The 24,321-nt window shown below is 39.8% G+C and overlaps 1 protein-coding gene across 5 annotated transcripts in view; it reads right to left on the reverse strand.

Moving 5' to 3' along the window:
* LOC131677221 (tensin-1) overlaps positions 1 to 21,913 on the reverse strand; it is a 659,813-nt gene extending 637,900 nt beyond the window's left edge. For all 5 annotated transcript variants that reach the window (XM_058956928.1, XM_058956937.1, XM_058956931.1 and 2 more), the window contains exon 1: positions 20,987 to 21,913. The gene's annotated coding sequence lies outside the window, so the exon portion shown is untranslated. The remainder of the gene's footprint in view (positions 1 to 20,986) is intronic.
* Between the last annotated feature and the right edge of the window lie 2,408 nt (positions 21,914 to 24,321).

Below are 24,321 nucleotides of genomic sequence, written 5' to 3' on the forward strand. Positions count from 1 at the left end.
TAAACTTGTCCGATTTGATTCAAATTCAAATGCAAATACTCCTGGTGGAACTAGGAATCGATTCAGGGATGGGCTGATTGAATTTTCAAAAATTTATTTTTTTTTTCTGGGCGGTCTAATGTATACGGTACCTTCAACCAAAATATTTTAATAGAAAAAATGGAAATTGTAGAACTATATTGTTATTTTTTCAAGAACACCTAGATTGTATAACGCTATCTAAGACTTCAAATAGGTATTGTCCTACTATTATGAGTTTGTAAATGTTTGTATGGTAGAAAAAAAATTGTTTAAATGTTTGAGGTCTTCACCAAAGTTGTAGAATATTAAATTTCTTTTTTTCGAGAGTTGTCCTACTGGAGCTGTAGAGCTAGGTTCTCGGAAGGGCTCCCCGTCAGAATCACTCACTACAATTGCAGACGAAACAGGCAATGTCCCCCACTAAAATTCTGCTTAGGGTCAATTGCAGCGGACCGTGATTCTGAATGTGATATTCATTATACCGTTCAACTATGTGCGGGTGTAGAGACTTCGCGATTGCGTGTATCATCGCGAAGGACTCGAAAGTTTGTACGTTAACGTTTTCAATCGCGTGTGCATTTGTACGTCGTGTGTGCTAACGTGTATGTAATTTCGCGTGCATAGCCGGCGTCAGCGGTAAAACATAATGATGAGTTATGTTCTACCACAGACCATGCGGTAGACTTGGGTGCAACGCCCAGCTCCTACTTAGCAGAAGGCAAAGAATTTTTCACATTTCCTTTCGATCATGTCCATATGAGCCTGCCTAGTCCTAGTTTTCCGTTCTTAGTTTATAACTGATTCGCTCTAGAATACCTATCCGTCTTTCAATTTCATTTCCTTTCGTTTCTCTTAGTCTCAAATTTACCGAAAATAAACAACAAAATACAGTATAAGTTCTATTTTATAACCGTGTGCCTTTCACAGATTGGCGTGTGTTTTTGGATGATCGCGCGCGGACCGTGAATCAAATACTTCATTTTTAGTGTACGGCTCAGATATTAGAAGAAAGTGAAATCTTCCATATCACTAGAGTTCCCGGTTGTGTCGCCATGTTGTCTAGTGGATATAAGCTATATTTGTTGATTGGTCCAACTGAATACATGGACCAAAGTTGCTAGGATGGAGGGTAATGATTTCCGCACGTGACCGAGGCATGATCGTGCGAACACGGACGTTTGTAGGTTCGCGTTTGAGACCGCATTGGAAACTTCGTATGTACTAATACGGTCACCTTATTAACGGGGTGTTATCAAGCTTAGGCGATCGCGGGCGTGGGTGTGCGTTGTTGATCGCGAAGGGCTTAAGCGTTCGTATGCTAACGTGTTTGTCGCGTGTGCTCGTATGACTTTGCGTGTATAAATTCGATTTGTAATCGTATAGCCATTCACATATTTGCGTGCGTTCTTGGATAGTCAAGCGGACCGTCATTCTAATATTTAGTTTTCGGTGTACAATTCACATTCTGACAGGGAGTGAGTTACCCAATACCACTAGAGTTCCCGGGCATGTGTTTTGTACAGTGGATATAACAGCTTTCTTTTTTCAATTGGTCCAATTCAAGGCATGGACCTAGTCTACTGATACCAAGGATAGAAACTTCCGGAAGTGACCGATTCATGATCGTGCGAGCGCGGATGTTTTTAGGTTCACGCTTGAGACCACAATCTTATCACCGGGATATTATCACGTTTACGAGATCGCGGGTGTAGGTGCCGTGGATGGTCGCGAAGGGCTCACGCATTTGTGTGTTAGCGGGTTTGTCACGTATATGTGACTTCGCGTGTATAATTTCGATTTTATTATCATGTGACGTGTATTCTTGAATGATCGAGCGCGGACCGGGAATCTGATGCTTAATTTTTGGTGTATGGTATAGATGCCAAAAGAGAGTCAGTTTCCCCATATCACTAAAGTTTCCAGTCATGTCGCCGTGTTGTCTAGTGAATATGAGCGTCATTTTTTAATTGGTCCTACTAAAGGCATGAGTCTAGGCTGCTAGGACCGAGGTTGAACGTGACTGTTCCATGATTTTATTGTTGGTGGACTCGCGGGCGTATGTATGTGTGGATGATTGCCATTGCATGGTCGCGTTTGTGATCAGGTTTTTGTTATCGCGAAGGACACGAGCGTTTCTACGTTTGTATCTATAAGAGTATAAATAGAGTATAGTATAGATATAGTAATAAAAGGAATCATAACATGCCAAATAAAGAAAAAAAAGATGCAAAGAGATGGATTGGAAGTGTATAAATTCACCGATACTATTTTGGCATACGTGAGTAGTGGAAAAGCAAACTAATAGATGTAGAAAAGAAACAGACTAATGAAGTAGAGTAGAAAAACACATGTAACATGCAATCAAATTCGTCTAAATGCAGCAAATGTTGTATATTTACCATTAACGGCAATTGCATTCTGTTAGACTTTCATCATGCTATGCTGGCCGGGAATGGATGATTCACGTGCGTCGATATATTCATTGTACCCTAATTTATCTAATCCGACCTTCCCGAATGAATAGAACCAAATACACAAATTGAACACCGGAAGTATTAGTCATTATTCTATGATATACGCAAGTTCTGCAGCCATTCCCTGACCCAACTGTTACAAATACTCAGACGAACACATACACATATAGACATACGACTAGCACATAACAATTGTACACTAGTACGAAAAACTACGATCATTACAAAACGACAACTACTTATGTATTTATTAAATTAATCTAGTTATTAAATTAATTTAATTAGTCTATGCACGATGACGAAGTCGACCGATAAATGGACACACAATGACTCCCACTGTGAGCGTTCACGAATACCGCCATAAATCTTTGGAACAATGTTTGCAAACACGGCACACAGCAAAAGCCAATCCACGTCAACCCTCCAGTCGGCCACATCACCGCGCACAGACTAGTGGTTGAGCGTTGGTATGCGCAGGTACGGAGTATGAAAACAAAACATAGAACATAAAAAAGGCGCATAAGCCCTCTCGGTCTCTTCGATGCACCACTACCGAGGCGTAAAGCAATAGCCATCTTAAAGCAATTGTCTGTCAGAGGTTCTGTAGCACTGATGCACGCAATATGCTTAATGATGTTTGCAATACCGTCAAACCCCTTAACCTTGGGGAGGGTATTTTATGGTTTTTTACGATAAAAATTTCATTTTCTCACTTCTAGGTGGATTAAATAGGAGTACTATGCTGTATTTCTCCTCTGAAGAAAAAAATTAGGTAAAACTTTTTTCTTAGCGCGTTCAGGGCGCAAAACTTATAACTAAATAGCGTCAATCCGGCGCAAACTTAGTCCGGTCACTAAGTTAGTGTCAAATTCGGATGAGACGAATTCGAAACGCAAATTCCATAACTAATTAATATTGTTAGTGTTTATGTGTTGTAGAATACAAATGAGGATTTAATGTTAATTATTGTAAAATTACAGTACTGTTACATTGAAAATTATAGTTAAGTTACTGTAAATTTCCGGTCGGGTTCGTTTGATAATTGATTTTGAAATAAAAAAGGACCATTTCCGTCTGCAGCTCTTACCGGGATAATTTGACATTCTGAAAAGGGTGTTGAAACGGGAATAAGATTTAAGCCGTCTATTCAACTATAGCTGGAAGATGTGTTCTGCTCTAACTGACCCAACATGTTTTCTCCAAAGACACATTCTTCAGACTGACATCATTATTCTGCGACAGCCATAACTGGTAGCAGAATGGTGAGACGATCGTAATCCAAGTAGCCGACGTAAAAAGTGAGAAAAACGAATACACAGACATTTCAAAATTGAAAAAATCAACTCAATCTACCATCACCACCGTATTATCTCAAGAGGGAGCGAATCTGATTTTCCAATTCAATTTTCTTCACTTTCCTGCTTGACTGCAGCCACGGATGGATGGATGGCTGGATATGATGATGATTTGCGCTACTGCCGTGTCTAGAACTCACAGCTCGCGGTTTACTGTTGGCTACGGTGCGGAAATTTATTTATAACATGCGCATGAATTACCCTCCAGCCAGACGACGACAGTTGTTGTTTGAAATCTGCCAGCCCCACCCCTAGTCCTGGTTCTGATGTACGAATGTTGCAATTCACACCATGCGAGCGACGAATGTAGAGCAGAAGTGTCATTCGCCGCCGCGTTTACCGGCTGCTACCGGAGGCACTGTTGACCCCACCGAAAGTGTGATAAAATGTAGGTCAATCGAATTGGTGAATTCGATTTATTCGTGCGGTATCTGATTGGAATCGGCTTTCTTCGGTTGGTTTTTTGCCGGTTTGAGTGAGTTTCAACATTAAAATACTATCCAATTTATATTAACCGACATCGCTGCAAATTTAGGTTTTTTTCTCATCCCTCCGCTGTGTACCACAAGGAAGTCATCTGGGACCTTTGATGTATTGGTTTTACCTCAACGAATCTATGCTTTCATAAATCGAACAAATAAAACCACCAATCAGTCGCTAATCACACCAACAAACCGGCCAGTGATTGCACACACAAAATGATTGAAATGTACAATTAACCACGACGCAAAGTGTTCAAGCCAGAAACAACCAATAATTCCTGTTTCGCACAAAACCCGGTAGCCAACAGCGGCGGACACTCGTCGCTACTTTTCAAGCTGTCAATCAGATCTAGTGATGTATGAGGAATTACAGACCAGGGGCCCAACAGGCGTAGCTCCAAATAAGTGCAGGACCAGGACGGCTAAAAGCATTTGTCGCCTGGTCACTTCGGTACACCACCGTACACCGCCAAACCAGAGAACTCAATGCATATCGTAACACTATGTGGTTAATTATGAGTGCGACGCTGTCCGTAACAGTATTTCACCGGTTGCCAGAGACACTGGCCCTTTCCGGTGTGCTATGTCCGCGCGGTCTGACTTTCCAAACGACAAGCATGAATAATAATTTATGCCACCGGGTTTCTGTGCCGCCGCTGCCGCGGTCAGTGTCCTCGAAAAGCTTTGGCCGCTTCCAAAACCGGACCCGAAAACTAATTTATTTTCATAACTTCTACCGGTCCGGGTAATTTGTTTGCGTACAATGCCTATTATTTTGCTGAGTTGTGCGCTTACTCCTTTTGATTTGGGTGGAGTCGCTTTGTCGTCAACTTTCGCGCGGGTCACCAAGGGCCTATCGGCGTCAGTGACTTTGACAACCGGATGCTCCCGCGAGTTAACCGTACGCACCTTAACCATCAATCATCGATTCGGCGAATGTGCTTTCGCGGTAGGGGTCTAGTGAAAGAATCTACTGGTTTGTTACAGGCAGGATCTGAATATTGATGAGCCCAGAGATGCATTGAATCTATGAACATTGTTACACATCTGGTTGCCAATAATCGAAACTTTTTCCCTCCGATCAACAACAAAGACTATTTGTTCAGCTATCTCATCAGCATAAATTATCTCTTTCCATTCAGCCCACGCACCATCCATGCCGTCTCTCCAAATATCACATTATAATTGTCAATTTTATAGCTATTATTTCGCTATGGGAAAAAAAACTGTACTCGAGCTGCTGCTGCTGCTGCCGGCCGCTACCATTCGTGGAGTAGTTTGCCCTTTTTCGATGAGATTGGAACCCATCAGGCGAGCGAACAGCCGTCATCATCGACTCCTCCTATCGGGTAGGCAGGCAGCTAGGTGGGTGAGTTTTGCTTGCACTTTTTCTTTCCGCTGCGGTTGACTGAAAGCGAAATTGCACCCACCTGCCTCGACCAGCACGCGCTAGTCCTCTCCACCCATCGAACTCCATTCATGCGCTAGTACATGAATGATTAGTGTATCGGGAAGGCATTGAACCTCTACTATGGATCATCGCCACCGGGCAGGGTTGTAGGGTTTGGAGGTGATCAGGGAGCCTGAGCACGAACGTGATTTGTGGTTGCGATGGCAGAAACGTAAAACCGACTGACTGCTCGCATTTGCTCACTTCATCTTCTTGAAACTAGTTGGTGCATTTTCTTTTGTTCGTTTATCTGCTTTCAAAAAACGACTTAGGTATATTTCAAGATAATTTCACCCCAAATCGACGTTCCCATATTTCCAAAACATATTTTAGGCACTCCAATGAAACTCGAGTTACTATCCACTATTTCATCTAAAAAATCTACGTCGGAAAATAGCAAACCTTCCAGTACAAAAAAGTTAAAACTAATTTTATTTTTTTTTTAGGATTACAACAATTGTCGAAATTTGAATGACATTTCTTGTTGCTATCGACCATTTCACTTTGTTTACAATTCCTATTTAAATCGCTGGGCGAATCACGAAAGAATTTTGCCATGTGGCAACCTGATCGTTATATGTGCACAGTGTTTTCTGAGCAGCAAAGGGGATGTTCCCTTATTAGGCATAAATACGTTAGGCATACGGACATTTGGCATACGTACGTTAGGCATAATGGACGATTCATGAATGAAAGAATGATGCATTTTATTATTCATTCAACGAATATACGAATATTGCTGCTTCTATATTGATTATCTCTCATATTATTAACACAGAGAACAGACATCCATGATCGAACAAAAATATTTAAAAAACGTGTGTAAACATTTGAATTAATATACGATAAACACTAGCGCCGCCACACCAACCTATCCCAACTATCCGTCAAATCTATTCCGGAACCGGTTCGAAATCCTGAATGGATTCAGTATGGAATCTTTCTCAAAGAAAACAATCGATTCCGACTCTATCGGTTGATGCATTTGAGCTGGAATTCATGCTGGAAGTCCGAACCGGTTCGGGACTAGTTTGACTGGGTAGAGGAATAACCGCTGTCAATTCAGTCGAACTCAGTCACAAAAAAACATGACGACAGTAGCGCACCTGGTTTGGATATCCCAACTACCTTCGAAACCGTTAGAGATTTTACACAAGTTGAATGCTGAAGATGGACGTCTGTTCTCTGTGTTATTAAGGTCAATGATTATATTCTCGAGGCCATCAAAAATAGAACTACGGAAACTGTCTGCTATAAGGGAGAGTTTTTTCGTGTACTGTGACGAGTTACCGAAACGAATAAGGTATCGTCATTCGTCACAAACATAAAATCCGTACCCTAATGCTGATGCTGTACATAACACTGCAAGATTCCATTAGTGCCAAAACTCAATGTTTGGTCATTGTTTTACTTTTTTTAAATATTTGGATACAACTGTATTGGTAATACATCTAAGAGGTTTGAAATGTGCTTGTACCAAATCTGCTCACTCAACCCTTCATAAGGCACTATATTGCCACCTTTTTGTTTCGTTCATAACGCAGAAATATGAAGTGAGAAGTGCTCCAATCTTATGAAATCTACTTGTTAGGAGTCTGGCAACTCTTCTTATTACTTTTTATTGAGATACAGTGAAAATTGTCAGATTGGTGAAGTTTTTTTGAAAAAAGATGGGTGGGTAATGTCTAGGACATAACCGGAATGTCGTGACTACTCGTTTGACTTGTAATTCAAATCGAATGATACTTAATGGAATATGTGGGAATGTTTCAAGTTATTCTTTATAATGATTCTGGTGGTTCTGAAAAGAACCTTTGTTGTTGGCGTCTGCTTTGATAGGGGATACGCTGGATTCTAAGCTCGTTGAGACATTCATTCATGAAATGAACAAATTTCATTTTTTCTTGCTTTGAAATACCAATGTCAGAATCTCTCGAAACAACCATCGGAATCTTTTTCCTAGCGTACAGAAATGAATCACGCTTAGCGAAAAACTAGGGGCGGGTAATGTCCGGAACATAACCGCGATGATCTTAAAATTCTGCTTGTATCTCTTTCAAATGGCTAAATTTTACGCATTAAGTTCGATTCACCGGGCTCAGCGAAATTTTCCTGGGGATCCCGTTCATTAGTCTATTCAGTAAAACAATTTTATTACCGAGTTCTCCGCATTGAATACAGGTCAATCATTTCATATGATTTAAACAAGCAGACAATATACTTGTATGAAAGGTGGGAGTATTTTGAAGTGGTTTTAGTGGAGGTAACAACATGAAATCGTGTATTGGACATTTTACAATGATTCTCCTTAACCCCACAAAACCACGGGGATGGCAGCAGAGGGTTGAGTTGTTTGGAAGAGATGACAGTTATTATATGATAACTAAAAATATAAAATTGTTCTATAAATTACAAAGTTATTGCCGTGTTAACCTGAAAATTTGTCATTTCATTCATATAGGAACAATCATTGAAATTATGTCAATTTATGCTTTGCAAGATTTGAAATAACTTCGAAGTGTGGTCACGACACCCCTGTTATGTCATATACATTACCAACCCATCTTTTTCCATTATGCATTCGTCCTAATAAGGACGGTTTGTAGAAAACTATGGTAATACAAGTCGAGAATCTTTTGAAACGATTCAAAGCTTGCCGACGATTTGTTGCTACTGCGTACACACATTCGAACATTCCCCTTTCGCAGCTCCTAGCGAATAAGCACGCATTGCATCAAGGCGTTCCTATTTATTAACTTTTCGGTGCAGATGGAAGGCCATCCTTTTGTGCGATAAATGAAGATATTTTCATCATTCGTTTTGGTGTAGCTTTCGCTTAGTGGTAGAGTTGCCACATTCACTGATTTTCTTGGAAGGATTTGCAAAAACCTTCGGGTTTGTAAATTAATTTGAAAAATATTTTCATATATGATAATTATTTTTAATTATACAAATTAATAAAAGGAACTTCCTAATAAAATTCTTTTTCCATTATATATTCATCCTAAGGACGGTTTGCATATAACTATGACAAAAATCCATCCACAATTAACAGCGCAAACGGAAAATAAGCACCACTAATTCCTTTACAAGAATTTTGTTAGTCCTGAAAAGGACTGTTGGCAATATTAGAAACGCGTGAATTTACTTATCTTCTTCGGGCAGCTTTCTTAGCAGGTTTGGCGGCCTTCTTTGGCTTTGGAATCTTCGGCTTGTTCGCTGCAGCCTTCGATGTTTTGGTGGCATTTTTAGTGGCAGTTGCTACCGCCTTTTCAGTGACTGCGTTTCTTAGCAGCAGCCTTTGGCTTTTCCACCGCCACCACCTCCACCAACGTTTTTCTTCTTCCCTCCGGTGGTCGTCCGATGCAGCACGTCCGTTATGCACTGCGTCTTACACACGTCTGGCTTTGAGAAAAGCTGCGTCACCCCTATTTATAGGTTTTATCATTAATGTTGATTCTCATTTAAAGTATTTTTTTAACTATTTAAACAAATTTTATATAGCAAACAACGTATCGGTAGCAAGCGTTGAACGTTTTCCTTCCGATTTATGAAACAAGATCAGCAATCCGTTTAGTAGAAGGAAAGTTATGAAGGTTCAAAAGGTACGTAACGCTTTCGCTAATATGAACTACTATCGCTTTCTCGCTCGTTCTCGTGCCGTGCATGAGCCTTTCCTTTCCTTCCGGCTTCTAATGGCATAACCAAAACGAATATGCCGGCTTTCCCCCACCAACTACTCTCGTCAAGCAACCCAATACGAATAATCATAGGAACAAACATGTAGTGGACCTACATTTAAAACTTTTCATCATTTTATTTTTCGGTTGGTGCACCATATTGACGGCTCTGTGCGGGATGTGCTGAAAATTTTCACTTTTCCGAGTCGTTTTCGAAAGACTTTTACAAAACACTATTTTTCCGTTGATAATGAATGTCCTACATATTCCAAAATTTAATACAACATTGGTACAAATATTTCCGACAAAATACCGAAGAAATTGATTAAATCCATTCAGTACAACAAAAGATATAAGCGTTCAAAATCTTACATCATTTTTCTTCTTAAATTTTGAAAAGGGGCCCCTATATTGAAAGGTAAGTCGTTAGTCACGACAAAAATACGGCGATTTCCTTTTGAATAATAAAATTGGTTCGATTTTGAAAAAAATACTTTGGACCGTATAAATTGGTGATGCAAATTTGTAAAAACAACTATTTTTAATCTGAAAATTTGGTTTATGAGTGGTAAAAATCACAAAGAAAAAAAATTTAATGAATTAATGAACATCTGTAATCTGTGGTCTCATTTTTCAACTTATTCTCAGAATCCAGGGGTTTTTTACTGTTAATCAGGTAATAACCAGTAACTCACCTTCATTTCTTTCTGAATTTCCGATCCTGCTCGGTGTGTCTTTATATTTCCACCAATCTCGTTGGAAATTCATCAAACATTACGAAGACTGACGTTTTATAACGGCGGTACGGGCGGTACCAAGTATATTTTTAAAACATTATTTGATGACGAAATAAATGTAAATATATTCTAAACTAAGTGAAAACCCCGTATTTCTATTAATATAACATCCATTAATAGCGTCAAACTCTGGGCCTTATAAAGGGTTAAATGAATGAATACTTTCATTTCGTCCATGGAAAAAATAGAGATAAACTGTACACTTGCAAGGAATAAATATCTCACTTACTGTGTTTCATTTTTGAATCTCTTTTTTCTAACCCGAAAAAACAAGCGTAAAGTTGAAATCTCTATAATAGCGAAAGCCTTGCGATTATTTTCTTCACTTTTGTGAATTATGCCAATCGTCCATTATGCTTAACGTCCATTACGCCTAATATACTTATGCCTAACATATGTATGCCTAACGTACTTATGCCTAACGTATTTATGTCAAACGTCGCGCATCCCAGTAAAAGTGTTGATCGAGTAGGAATAAGTGGAGGGGAGGGGAAACAATTCAACCACCATCGAGACGCATGCCACTAAGCATTATGGAAGCCCCATGTCCTCCTGAATCAGTTCAGCAACTTGTCGCCCAGCATCTACACAGTTGTCCACGTTCTGATTTCGATGATTTGGCAATTCGGGGGTCTTCCAGAAGCTTCTCTCAGGCAACTACTGTATAACTTCCCGACCAGGGGAAAATAACTGACCAATAACTCGAGCATACTATTTTGTGGTATCCATACCAAAACCTGGTATTAAGTAATTGTTAATACGTCGTTAAGGTATTAAGCAGGTATTGAAAAAACATTCTTCAATACCTGCTTAATACCTCTGAGAAATAATACTTTATTTTAGTATTAATATGTAGTCTTAGGCTGACCAATTTAACGAAAAAATCCGTACACCACACTGCAACGAAGCGAAATCGTTCACCACGCTCAGGCAAACAGTCCGCACAATGTACGGATTGTTTTGTCAGAGCTTATGTATTTCGGTAATTATAACAAACACCAAATCAATACCTTATTGAATTCCTCCATATAGTGAATTTTACGATTAGAAGGTTGAAAAATGTTTTATTATTATTCAGGTATTATAATAACTCGTTTTATTATTAACTAGTTATTCGTAGAACATGTCTGTGTTATTATTTGTAGTATTTTATCTCTTATGTAAAGCCTATTAATGTGGCATTCAGTCGTTGGTATGGAAAACCTGAATTTAGTATTCCACACTTATTTTCTTCTGTTGATTTTATTTCTGATTTATTACACGCTCGCGGCGGTGTTCTGTTACAGTTTCCACTCGATGATCATGTGGCTGTGGAAAATAATTGCACAAAGCATTTATCTATGGACGGCGAGGGCTTTAAAGCCCCCAACACAGGCGAGTACACTCCGATTGTCCTTGTCGATCCTGGTCTACTCCTTCGCAATTTCAGCATCTGCATCCGACACATGGGACTGAAAACGAGCTCTCCAAAAATCGCTTCCCGAGTTCCGATCCACGTTCTCGGAACTCGAACACAACTGACCTTAACTCCGCTCTGCGATAGCTAACCGCTCCGGGTTCTGGAACAAGTAACAACTCCTTTCAGGCACGCATCCCTTCGTCTGATCATCAATGGTTTGTTTCTCCAGGTAACATAAGAAGTAGTATATGTCCTGCTGAAGCTTCTATAGGTACTGCTCGCCTTTCAAGTAATGACACCTTTCCGGCACGTATCTCTTAAGCCCACGGATTATCAGACAATTGTCCTTGGATCGACGTGGCTGAATCTTAGGAATCAACTTGCGCTGCAGACTCAAATGACCAACTGGCTATTTATTATCAAAACGTCCGAGGACTCCGCACAAAAATCGCTGAAGTTTTTCTGGCTATCTCTGCCTCTCATTACGCCATAATTGTTCTCACCGAGACCTGTTCATATGATAGGATTAACTCTCGACAGCTTTTTGGCGATTCATATATTGTTTATAGCAATGATCGCAGCTATGTGAACAACCATAATCTCGCGCTAGTGGCGTACTCATCGCTATATCATTCGCATCGAACAGTTGCATCGACCCAACCACCTGTTCAGGTTTCGCTTGAACAGCTGTTCTTTAAACTGAAGCTTGCTGGCTGTTTTGTCAGCATCGGTGTAATATATTTACCTCCAGATCCCAAGAACGATCTAGTCAGTGCAAACAACCTTATCCGATTTTTTTCTGGCCTTGGAAGTAACGACTGCGCATTATTGTTTGGTGACTACAACTAGTCTGGCCTAATTTGGGACACTCATGACAATGTCGCACCTGTAGTCAACGTGATTCGATCTTACATTTCTACCGCTTGCACTGCGCTATTGGATGGATTCAGCATAAACTGTCTTACACAAATTAACGCGGGGAATGTTACACTAAGTCTCTGTGAGACAATTAAACCGGCAAGTAATATTAAAATGTCACTGAAGATAGTTTAATGAATGAATAATTTTACATGAACAATTGAATACAATAGATGTACAATATTTCACTGACCCAAACTGGACGAGCTGAACAAAAAAAAATGCTTGAAGAAATTTTCAGAAAACTTTCCAGTGAATTTCGGGCAAATCCATCAAAACAGAACGCCAACAGAAAGTTTTGTAAAATTTTAAACAAAAGTTTACTGTGATAGTATTATTGTAGTGATTGAAGATATGAGAATCCATTTGTTCGATTATGTTTGAATATTTTAGATTTTGATTTACGTGTACCGATATTTCAGTATTTCGAAATTAGAATTACTGAAATAACTGGTTTTAATTCAACCTATCTGAAGATAGTATGAGCCTAACGTGTATTCTACTTCACTTCGGTTATATCTCTGACATTTTAGATCCTTTGTCTTCTACTGCAGGAGGCCGGATATTTTGGCATTTTTAAATGCGAATCACCTGAGTCTGCGGCATGTCCGGATAAGCGTACAGTGACTTAGTGAGTTATGCTGTCGTCGGTAAACTCCAAGCTTGCTCATAAGACCCCATTCCACGCTTTTCTAAACTTTTTTCCTTCAACAGCTTGCTCTTCCTTGAGTACTATGGCTCTTAACATTGAAAAATATTTTACACGTCCTAGTCCCTTACTAATTAAATGTCGCTACAACATACAAAAGTAAAATTGATGTTAAACAACATCGTCGGGAACACGGGGAATTCCCGTTTAAAATCAAATACATGAAACTCAGTCGGACAATAACTGATCTTCCTTCGGAGCATAAATAACCCGCTAAATACTCCGAAAGATTTCCCAGATAAGCTCAAAATTACAATTCTGTTTGAAGTAAGCGAATATCATCCCCGGCGTTATTTCGCGAACGACTATCGTATCAGAATGCCTGCCCACTAAGTTGAGATCGATGGTGTGGTCACCATTTTGAGTTTGTCCTGCGTGGATCTAGGAAAGGACGGTGCCGGCTGTTTAAAGGACTCCTTGCTTCAATAAACTTCAATAAACGATTTTGAATGTACCGCGCGTCATGCATTGCACTAAATGCAAGCAAAAGGGCTTTTGTAGCAATAAGACCCGTTGTGGCAACAATGCAGAGATTCAGAAGGATCATTCTTGCATTGGGAAAGTCCTCATGATCTAGCAATATATTTCATGAGCGTCCGGAAAATGTTAAGCGTTCCCTTAGACGCTTTTGGTCTTTACTTTCTCTTCTGCAGAAACACTAAACAGAGCTACGTCACTCATCACGACATTTTATGCTCTCTTGACTCAAGAAGAATGCGATCCTCTTGTAGGGACATCCGATACTACTCCTACAGACTACAGGCAGATGGGATTCCTCGTAATTTCTCTTGAGAGACCGCTAAACAAAATAACTCGAGGAAGCGCTATCACAATACCGAAACAAACAATATTTGGTCTTAGAAATTAAAATTCAAGTGAGGAGCTTCCGGCGCTTCCAAAACTTTCAACTGATTCACCAGGCTTTCTAGAAATATTTTAGGTTCTGTGTCAGATTTCTGCCGCACTGCTATTCTGCTGAAATGCATTGGCACCTCTGTGTTTTCGATTCGACTCAGCATGTCGGCGACTTGGTTTGTACATGACAAATATCCGTTGTGTAGTCGCTGAGAAACGCGAGCCAGCGTTGTTGGGTCGGGTTTGCTTGTTTCGGACACTACTGGAAAGCAGTGTTTAAAGGTTTTCGGTCGATGTAGCAACAGAAGTCGCGAGCGTCTAATGTATGATTGAAATACTGCGCCGACGCATAAATACATACCTTCTGCAGGCAGTCTTTCAGCTTACTTAAGAAGAATCCTAAGGGTTGACGACCTTTTTTAGACGTCAAATATGTCGTATGACAGTTTGGATAAAGTATCTAACAAGTGCTAATTTGGGTACTAGTTTTGAAACATCGTCTAACTTGGCTTCAAGTTGGTGCTAGTTACTGACGAGGTGAATTCGAAACACAAAAATTAAAAGTTGATTTATGTTAGACCTTTTTGCCCTTAATGCAAAAATGGGTGTAACATTTTTTTTACTTTGGGAATGAATATGGCATTGTCCTGGAGTAGTTCGGAAGATTTTAAGACCATCTGCCTATGCGGCTACCGATATCATTGATAATGTAAAAATAAGCGGTTAAGCTGCGGGATCCAGCTACGTACGTATGCGTTGATCAAGCTGTAGTTGAAGAACTTGAGCTTGAACTTGTGCGGCCACCCCTGGCTGCTACTCCGTTATCGATATGGACTAGCTGTAGTTGTACAGGGAATCAGTAGATATTTATGCTTGGGAGTAGCGAAACATCTTTCAGTGTGCAACTCCTGGTAATCCTAATATGTTTATTGATCAATACCGGCGCCGGCAAGGCCCGAACGTAGATCGCGGAAGGAAAGGGAAGGAATGTTAGTCCGATACTTGCATTTGATAGAGGCCGTATATACTACTGCGCACTCCACAAGTATCGCGGGAGGAAGGATATTTCTTAGTAAGTATAGAAGTTGGATTCTACTTCTTCTTTACCGACGCCAGAGAGGTGACTCCACTATCTGACCTAGATATCGATCCATCAACTCATGGACCGGGGACCAACGGCTTTACTTCCCTTTCGAAGGAAGACGTGTCCACAGATTTTTTCACCTCAGAAAAATCTCAACTGGGATTGAATCCAGACCAACTGGGATGAGTCAGGCACGTAGCCAGAGGGGGGGGCTAGGGGGCTAAAGCCCCCCCCCCCGAAAATTTTCAAAAATAAATTTAAGAAACAACCTGTTTTTCGGTGACTCTTAAACAAAATGTATCTTGTTTGGTTTCAACAAATTAATGCGAGAATTGTGAGGAAGATTGCTATTTCGAACCACCGAAGACAGCGGTCAGGATATCTACTCAGTATGCTGAGTGTGATAAAACAGTTCCCTTCATGTTGTGTGACTCGTCGGAAGAACAAAAGAAATTGATACTTTAATTCTTGCTGTGGGGATCTGTCGAATGATTGAGTCGCAGAAGCAAGAAGTAGTGCTCCAGCCAAATACGGAGGCTATTGACTTCCGGTCTTTTCGCATAAGATCGATCTTATGCGAAAAGACCTGAAGTCAATAGCCTCCGTATTTGGCTGGAGCAACATTCATGATGTGAAATATTTGCTGAAGGTGAATATGGAGGTTATGCTTACGAACATCGTCTTTAACGAGTTTAACCTTGTCAGGCGTTCAGTACTGATGCCATTTAACAAATTAGCCCAGCGAAACCAGTCATTTTGCATAACAACTTGAAACATGTGGTTGATCCTCATATATATGGACGATGAGAAAATCATTGCTCGGCTACAAGATCTGATACCACTTACTTGGACCGTGGCTATTAAAAGGCTCCTGTCACATTTGAAAAAAATGGTATTTATTATAAAGGACACATCTAGGAAGTAATTCCCTATATATTAAATGGTGTTTTTGTGGTGAAAATCTAGGTGAACAGACATATTTCCTCCAACCTGACCCTGCACGTAAAAACTGAATGCGATAGTATTATTTTACACATTATATCTTTGCATATACATAGTCTCCAAAACCATTTCCTGAAAAACAAACATTTGCCAAATTTTGGCTGCTGTTCGGATAATATTGACGGCAAAAACTGCGTCTAGTATCTCAAAATCAATGGTCGGCACCATCATTGAGGAAGTCGACACTCGTGACCCGTCAGAAATTCGCGAACATGGACGTGGCAGTAACCACTATGATGATAAGGAAGTGTACGAGATAGAAATGAACAACCACCGCGACACTGTTGGTTAGGAAAAATATTTCCCAGCCTAGTAAATAGTTCTCCACACGCAATCGTTAGTTGTTCGCACGAGATCTGTAGGACAACCATTTACGTTTTATCACTTTCATTGTTCACATCATGGAAATATATTGAAGACACAAGGCTTCATTTAGCTAATGCATTGAACCGAATAAAATAAACGAAATATATAATAAAATGCAGAAGTTTTATAGAAAAGTGAGCTCAAAAACTGTCCCAAAATGAGAACTTTATCGCTAGTGGTTGTGTCTAACAAAACTCAGATATCATGTTATATATTAGCCAGAATAAAGTTAGTTAAAGCATAAGCAAATTGAATTTCTGTAATAGGTTAGTGCACTGTACACTTAGTAGAAACATCAGGCATCTCACTCAAGCGTGCTAGACAAAAACATTTCCGTTAGTTGATGACAATATAGTCGAGAAGACAGTTTTTGTTTTCGCGTCATTTTAATGCAATAGTAAAGTATTTCGGTTGACACTCAATTTCATTTTATGCGGAGAATGCGTTCCGTATTTAAACATTATTAGACCGCAAATTAGTGATATTTTAAACAATCGAACAATAAGCAAGAAAAACACCAAAAAATAAACAAGCCAAAAAGTGGTAAAACAGTGGTTTTTCTGAGGTGTTCATCAACCCACGAATTGTATACCGTCGTATATTACTAATGTTTTTGACATACAGAAACGTACATAGTAGCGGTAGGACTATCTGTTGTAATTTTATCCTTACTTTTCAACGGATGTCAATTGATGCTAAACCACATATTAGTCAATCAGTCATAATAAACTTAATGTTGTAAGCAGTAGCATTTCTGTTTCTTTCGATGGTTTCCAATTAATGTCCATGTAAGTCTAAAAACGACGTGACGATAAAGTGAACAAACATCAGTAGCCTATCACGAAGAGCGACTAAAATGTTGTAACTAGTTGTGTCTACAGTCAATAAGTTGGGATTAATGTTTCGATTTCATGTTTTCGTTTTATTTGTGTTCGTTATGATATAAAATGAGAGAGATGAGCAGAGATCACGAAGAAAAAGAGAGAGAAAATAATAAATAAATTGAAATCGACCCAAGAGCAGCTGTTCTATATTTTCTGGGCACTCAACTACAGAACAACAGAAATCATCAAAGAAAGTTGGCCTTACGTTACTCTTCGGCAGAGGTGAAGTAAGTGCGATGTATACCCTTCCATGTGTCGGAATAAAAAGATGCTGAAATTATTGAGCTTGTTCATATTAATAATATCTAGTTCTTGTTTCCAATCTAAAGTTTTATTTGAAACGGCTCAATGCGTTAGCACAACTGAGCCGTGGGTCAATAAGTAAAAATTAAAAAAAAATCTAAGAATGTCGGTCTGCCAGATCTTGTTGACGCAGTTTGCTGCTGCGTGTTGAGATCTTTTTCCTTGGTGGTGAGGCCGCTTGGGGGTCATTCAGTCTGCCTTCTCTCGCGTTATCGTTCCCGTCCATGTCGTCATCGGTACTGCTTTCTTGCTGTTCACGATCAGAGGTTCTTATTTGTTTCTTGTTCTTATGGGTCGCTGTTGAATATCCGTCTTCATCGGTATTTGCTTCTTTATTGGCGATGCTAGTTGTTGGTTTGGGAGCGGTTGTCGTGGTCGTTGTACCTGCATTATTGGGTAATTGGATCGTTGTTTTAGGTTTATCTGAAGGTATCGGTGGCTGCTAGTTAGAGTTGGCTGTAGTAGATGAGTTTTGACTAGTTGCTTCGGCGCATGTTTTTCCGTAGTAGGCTGTATAGTTACAGAATTGGCATGTTGGGGTCTGCCCGGGATATGTGATTAGCGTTGTTTGCTTATAGGTCACGCCATCCTTCGGTGATTTGCATTCGATAGTCATGTAAGAAGGTATTGGTTTAGTCACTCGCATTCTCACAATACGAACGCCGTTGGGAATGCCGGTGAAAAAAATTTTCTAGGTATCATTCGTAATAGATTCTACTTCTCCATTTGCGACATGATTCGTTTGATGAAATCTTCCTTCGTGCGCGGGGCCAAATCATGGATACGCACGTCCACCATGTCGTTTTCCATATGCACGGGGATCTTGATTCTGGTGTTATTAAATTCGACCTCGTGTTGCATGTTGTTCTTTGCAATGAAGTTTTCGGCCTGTGTTAAGCTTCTAAACGTGATCAAAACACAGTTTTTTACGTGATGTAGCTGAATGTAGGTAACTTCAGCGAGATTAAGCTCAATTTTCACTTTAACTAATTGTTCCACTTCCTGAACTGTTCGTGTTATCCCGTAGCACAGACACTTTTGCTTCATTTGGCAAACTCATTTCACTCCGCAGCCAGGAGCAACGATACAATTTGTATGTGCACTGATATAGAACAATAGCTAGCATGATTCACTGGTGCCTATAGCCTGCTAAAGCGTAGCAATTTTTTTTGCTTCTGCTTTTTGCGACGTCAGAAGATAGACATTCTAGTTATTTTGGTAATACATTTAACAAATTTCACGTACCGTCAAGTCACCAGTTACCGTGCGTTTAGGTGGATTTGACGTGACTTCTAACTCTGTTTTTTATCAAAATGAAAACCGCTCTCATAGTCACCGTAAAAATACCTATCTAAATACGTCACAATTTAGAAATAATATAAAACTATTAGCAACAAAACGAGAATAAGTAGTTTGGCACCAGTGCACGTTATATGATCAACTTACCATGTATTTAAAATTTTGATTCAACTTTAGTTGGAATGTTTCAATAAAACGAGAGGATTTGGGATCTGGATCTCTCCGATAGATTCAAGGAGCTAGTTCTTTAAATTTCGTGATTTTGAAACAGCACAGTGAACGAAATATGCACGGCGACTGGCGACTTGAAGGAAAATTAGAAGATATTAGTAATCAGTGTTTTCGTTCGATTTGTAGACAATTTTCTTTAATAAATTAAATTGCGGGCAGTTTCCTTCAGTTTATTTAATCATTTAAATTTATATTTTGATCCTATTGATCACCAAAAATCCTCTAATCTCTAATCTACCACACCAAGGCTAGTCTTGAAAATAGTTTCATTTAAATAGAACTGGTAATACTCGCAGAACGCAAGACAAAGAAAATAGAAGTTGAACCGTCTCTGGGCATCTACAAATCGCTCGCTAAATCAGAAGATTTTGTGCGAATTTCGACATTCTCTTCGTTCGAACATTTTATGGATATTTTTCTACTCATTTCGGTTTAGCATCTTCTACGCCTTTTAAAGGTGTAGCTTGGAACACCTAGTGTTTTCCAGCACCGTCAAGCATTGTCATATTCGGTTAGCGCATAAACACTGTGAACTCTAGAATATACTTTGTTGTAACGAGAGTAAGTACTATAACCTTTCTTGTGACAATGAACATATTTTTAGGATTGTCTTAGATTTGAAATTCATTTCATTATGAGCTTTTCAAAATTTAATTTAGTTTCTAGTGACTATATCAAATTGTCAGAATTAAAAGCTTTATGCAATTTTTTTTAAGCCCCTCCCGAAACAAAATCCTGGCTACGGGCCTGGGATGAGTAGGGTCACGCTTACCACTCAACCACCGGCGCCGTCAATCCAATGATTCAAGTATCTATCTAAAAGTGAAGAACCTCCTGTTTAACGGTCTCATGGTCAATAAATTAAAAGTTTGTAAGTTTAAGAAACCAACAATCCGAAAATCAGAATACTCAAAGATTCATAGATTCAAAAATGAAATTTAGATTTTTGTTTGGAATATATCACGCTTCAAATATATAACGCAAAAGCATCCCAACCGTGATACAAATCGTGATATTTCTTTAATCCTAATCCCACAAGCGACATTAGACGTGCCTAGATACAAAGAACGATCCACTCCCCCTTTTGCGTAGAACCTTGGGGGCACTCACACGAACTAGAGTGCACACAGGTCGGGAGACATCATGCTGACAGATGGAAGCAAAAGACGAACCTCTCGCGAAGGAACAGTATAACGAGAAAAAAAAATCTCGACGAAGGCCATAAAAAGGCATACCGGATTCTTACGAATAGTTTTTTCCCCTAACTAACCTAAACTTTAATATTTAAACGATGTTACGCGCTCTCGGTTGGTTTGTTTTGTTTCCCTCGTTTCTCGCTCGCCGAACACGCATTCGACTTCGAACAACAACAGAACAAGAGGTATGGAGATAAAAAGAAACGAAAATCAGTTGATTCCAAACGAACCGAAGATGAAGCAAATATGTACAAAAAAATCACACACACGAGATTTGTAGCGATGATTAAATATATTACCGAAGCCGGTACCGGCGTGAAGAAACTTTTTCGGGTTTGTATGAACCTGTCTCGAATCGATTGAAGAAGCGGGCGTGATTGAACTGGACGAGGTACCCAGGGCAAGACGATATATTATGTGATATACGAGAGGTGTTTTACAAGTAGCTATCGCTTAATGGAGCCACAGGAAATCAGCTTACCTTGCTGGGAACAAATCACCTGATTCTTAGAGGGTGAATGTAACATTTTTCGGTTGGATATGTAGAAACAGTGCTTCGACGCACTTTACTTGATTGTAATACAATGCACAAACGAATGAATAAAACTCTAAAGCTGATGTCCCAGAAGAAATTTTTGACTGTTGATTTGAACTTTAATTCTCGTTTTCAGTAAAAATGTCACTGAACTTCCGCTGGAAAGACACCACCTGCTCACTATATCACCAGTTTTAAAACTCTTCTCGGCCTACTTTTCTTCCAGAAAAAAAGAAGTTTCGAAAAGAACCAGCTTCAGCAATGAATCTTCCAATTACTCAACAACTCTTCGCTACATGTCAAAAGCCACTCAGCCGCAGAAACCGAAACGACATTTGTACCCACAACACCGGCGTCGGCACAGCTTCAAAGTATAATCTTCCTCTCCACCGGGGTGCGATTAGCTTTCCTTTTTCTTCCGCTAGTGCCGTTATCAGCCCTGATAGCTACTATTCGACCGAGCGCTTCTCATCATCAATGAAACAATTGATTCTTCAGGTCGCAAATTAATTCTACTCTCTGTTTGCCACTTTATCACTGTTCCAAACCGAGATCGTCACCAGGGGATTTATTTTCACCCATTCATCTACCTGCGGTCAGTCATTTGAATGACACTATCGCTCACACGATAACAGGTAATCTCATAGGTGAGACGATATTTCACATTTAAAAAAGAACAACACTCACGTTCGCTTACGCGCAAAAATTGCCACTATTCCAGCCTACTGGGATTTCTAATACACGCAACACACACACGGCTAGTACCCCCGAACGGACGACCGAATGGAGTGTTTAGTGTATGAGCCGTCACTTCAAAGAAACAGAGCCGCCCGAAAACAAAAAGTGCACCCTTTCCGCACGATCCGAACGACTGCCGACGACAGACTGACGAGACCACGATCAACCGGAATGTTTAGAATCGTGTGAATGGGGACGAACGAAGAAGGTAACCAAAACCAACAACAAGCAGCATCGTAGTAAACACAGCGACTATCTCTCGCTGGCTACGCGAACCGAACCAAAACAGAGAGGAATGGTGAGAACGGCGAGAGCGAACACACCGCTGATCGATTGCATGTGGACGGATTTTTTTGAAGCGGCAGAAAAATCCTCTAAATTTCGACATACGACAATTTAGGTTAGATTAGAAATGATGAAGTTCGAGTGTGGCAATGCTCACACAAAAATCAACAGTCAACAATCTCGACTCGTGATCAAACTGCCAAAGGATTCGAAAACAATGCGCACAAAAACCGGCGGGAGAATGCCGGTAAATTAATTTACTACGATACGTGAGTGTGAGCGCCAACTTGCGATTACTCACGAAATACGCGAAGAGACTATCAATGAATGCGTCAAACAAAACAATCATTACAGAGAGCAAGCTGAGCGCGTGAGAATTTTTTACGGTCCTGCAAAACTGATGAGACGTGAGAGGTTAGCTCTCGAAAAAAACAACACATACGCTGTCGTCGTTCGAACGTGGAAAAACATAAACAAATTCGACCTTCGTTTGGTGTGCGGTGACGGATGACTAAACACGCAGTTACGCCAAAATCGGTTATTTTTTGCGCATTTTGGAATTCTCCGTGAAGTTTGACCTAGTTTGGCAATAAAGGAGTGCAACATAATTTCAACATGTCTCGACGTAAATGTTTACCAATTAGGTACCAGATATGCTCGGAAGAATTAGATTACCTAGCAGTGCGTAGTTTCAATTCTGTGTTCTGTTTGCCCAACCAAAAAGTTCAAAGATTCGTTTTATCCCAAAATTTAGGAAATGTAGTGCATCAGATGTAATATAGAGAAATGGAAATCTTTGGGGGTAAGAAAGTCATTGATTATTCTTCATTAGGTTTATTGCTGTAAGATAATGTTCATGAAGCGAAGCTATTGACTTCTATTTTGTCGGCTATCATGGAGGAGAATAAGTTTCGCTTTGCCATTACCTGCTTGCAAACTCGATTGATTCCCACTAATCCTGCATAAGCTTCACTACTAGCAGAAGACAAAAGAATGGTTTTCGAAAAATATCAAGCCTGTTTCAAATTATCCTATCGCTTCTAGTTTTTCAATTTATGCTTTCTTTCAAAGTACTAAACATTTCATAATTTTCCTTTTGTTGAATGTCGTTAGAAGTACAACGTACAAACTTTGTTATAATTTCTGTTAATTTCAGCCATAATGACAACGGACTTTCTAGAAATTATGAAACATTCATCTTTTTTAGTTTTCCAGAAACCAATATTTATCGGCATCCGTGTGTCCATTAACTGGTGGCTCAGACCCTGACCCTGATTACATAGATCAGGGGTAAGATGATGATTTAATAGACCATATGTTCGAGTCTCAGCCAGGAAGAATTTTTTGGTGGTCAGTAGGATCGTAGCACTAGCCCAGCAATTGTTTTGTATGCTAAGAATCGGCTACGAGGTCTGTCGATAAAGAAGGTCAAGTTTGCCAAGGTTTTGCAGTTTTCATAAGAACTCGTACGAGTAATAGATCTAATTTTATCATGCTATCATGCTTTAGAACAATTGTATAGTTTTTTGGTAACTCTGTGCGCTTCCAGAAAATTATTAAAAAAGTGTGCGAATACGAATAGTGGGATATCGCCGTATCTTGCGTACTACCTAGGATAGTTCAGAAGATACCTCTACGGGTAACATCAAACTTAACCAAAATTCTGCAGATTTTGATAGTCTATTGAGTATTATTGACGATATCAAAAGGATTGAATCCTTGAAAAGATTCGACAATACCAGTGGCTTCCAATAGCTGACTTGTGCTGATAGCTATATCTGTGTCGACGAGACCCGGTTTGTGACGAAAGTTTTCCAAGGACTCGGGTTCCCACGAGGCTATTGGAGATGACTTGTGGAATTTATCCAGAAATGCAAAGTTGCACGAGCGTAAGCGTTATGTTAATCTTTTTGCAAATCTGGATCGATAAATGCGCAGCGAAGAGTTTGGCGAGTAGAAAACGATGATACCTTGAACTTAGATGCCAACAACTGGACCTACTGTTTCGTATTCTTTGATTCCGATGTCCCTAACGCGCAATAAGATGCATTGTAAAAGAAGTGAAGCTGGATTCTGACAGCTTCGGACCACAAAATGAAGCAGGGTCCACGAACTTCAAGTAATAGTTGGAATGTGATACGGTACAGTTTCCATTCTTCTTCGAGTTGTGACAGGAGCGGCGTGTTCCAATATGCATCGCCATTTTGCTTCAGAGCCCAGATTCGCTGCATGATGTGTTTGGGTTTGGTGATCGTTAG

Source organism: Topomyia yanbarensis, chromosome 1 (genome assembly GCF_030247195.1).
Source record: "Topomyia yanbarensis strain Yona2022 chromosome 1, ASM3024719v1, whole genome shotgun sequence".
NCBI lineage: Eukaryota > Metazoa > Arthropoda > Insecta > Diptera > Culicidae > Topomyia > Topomyia yanbarensis.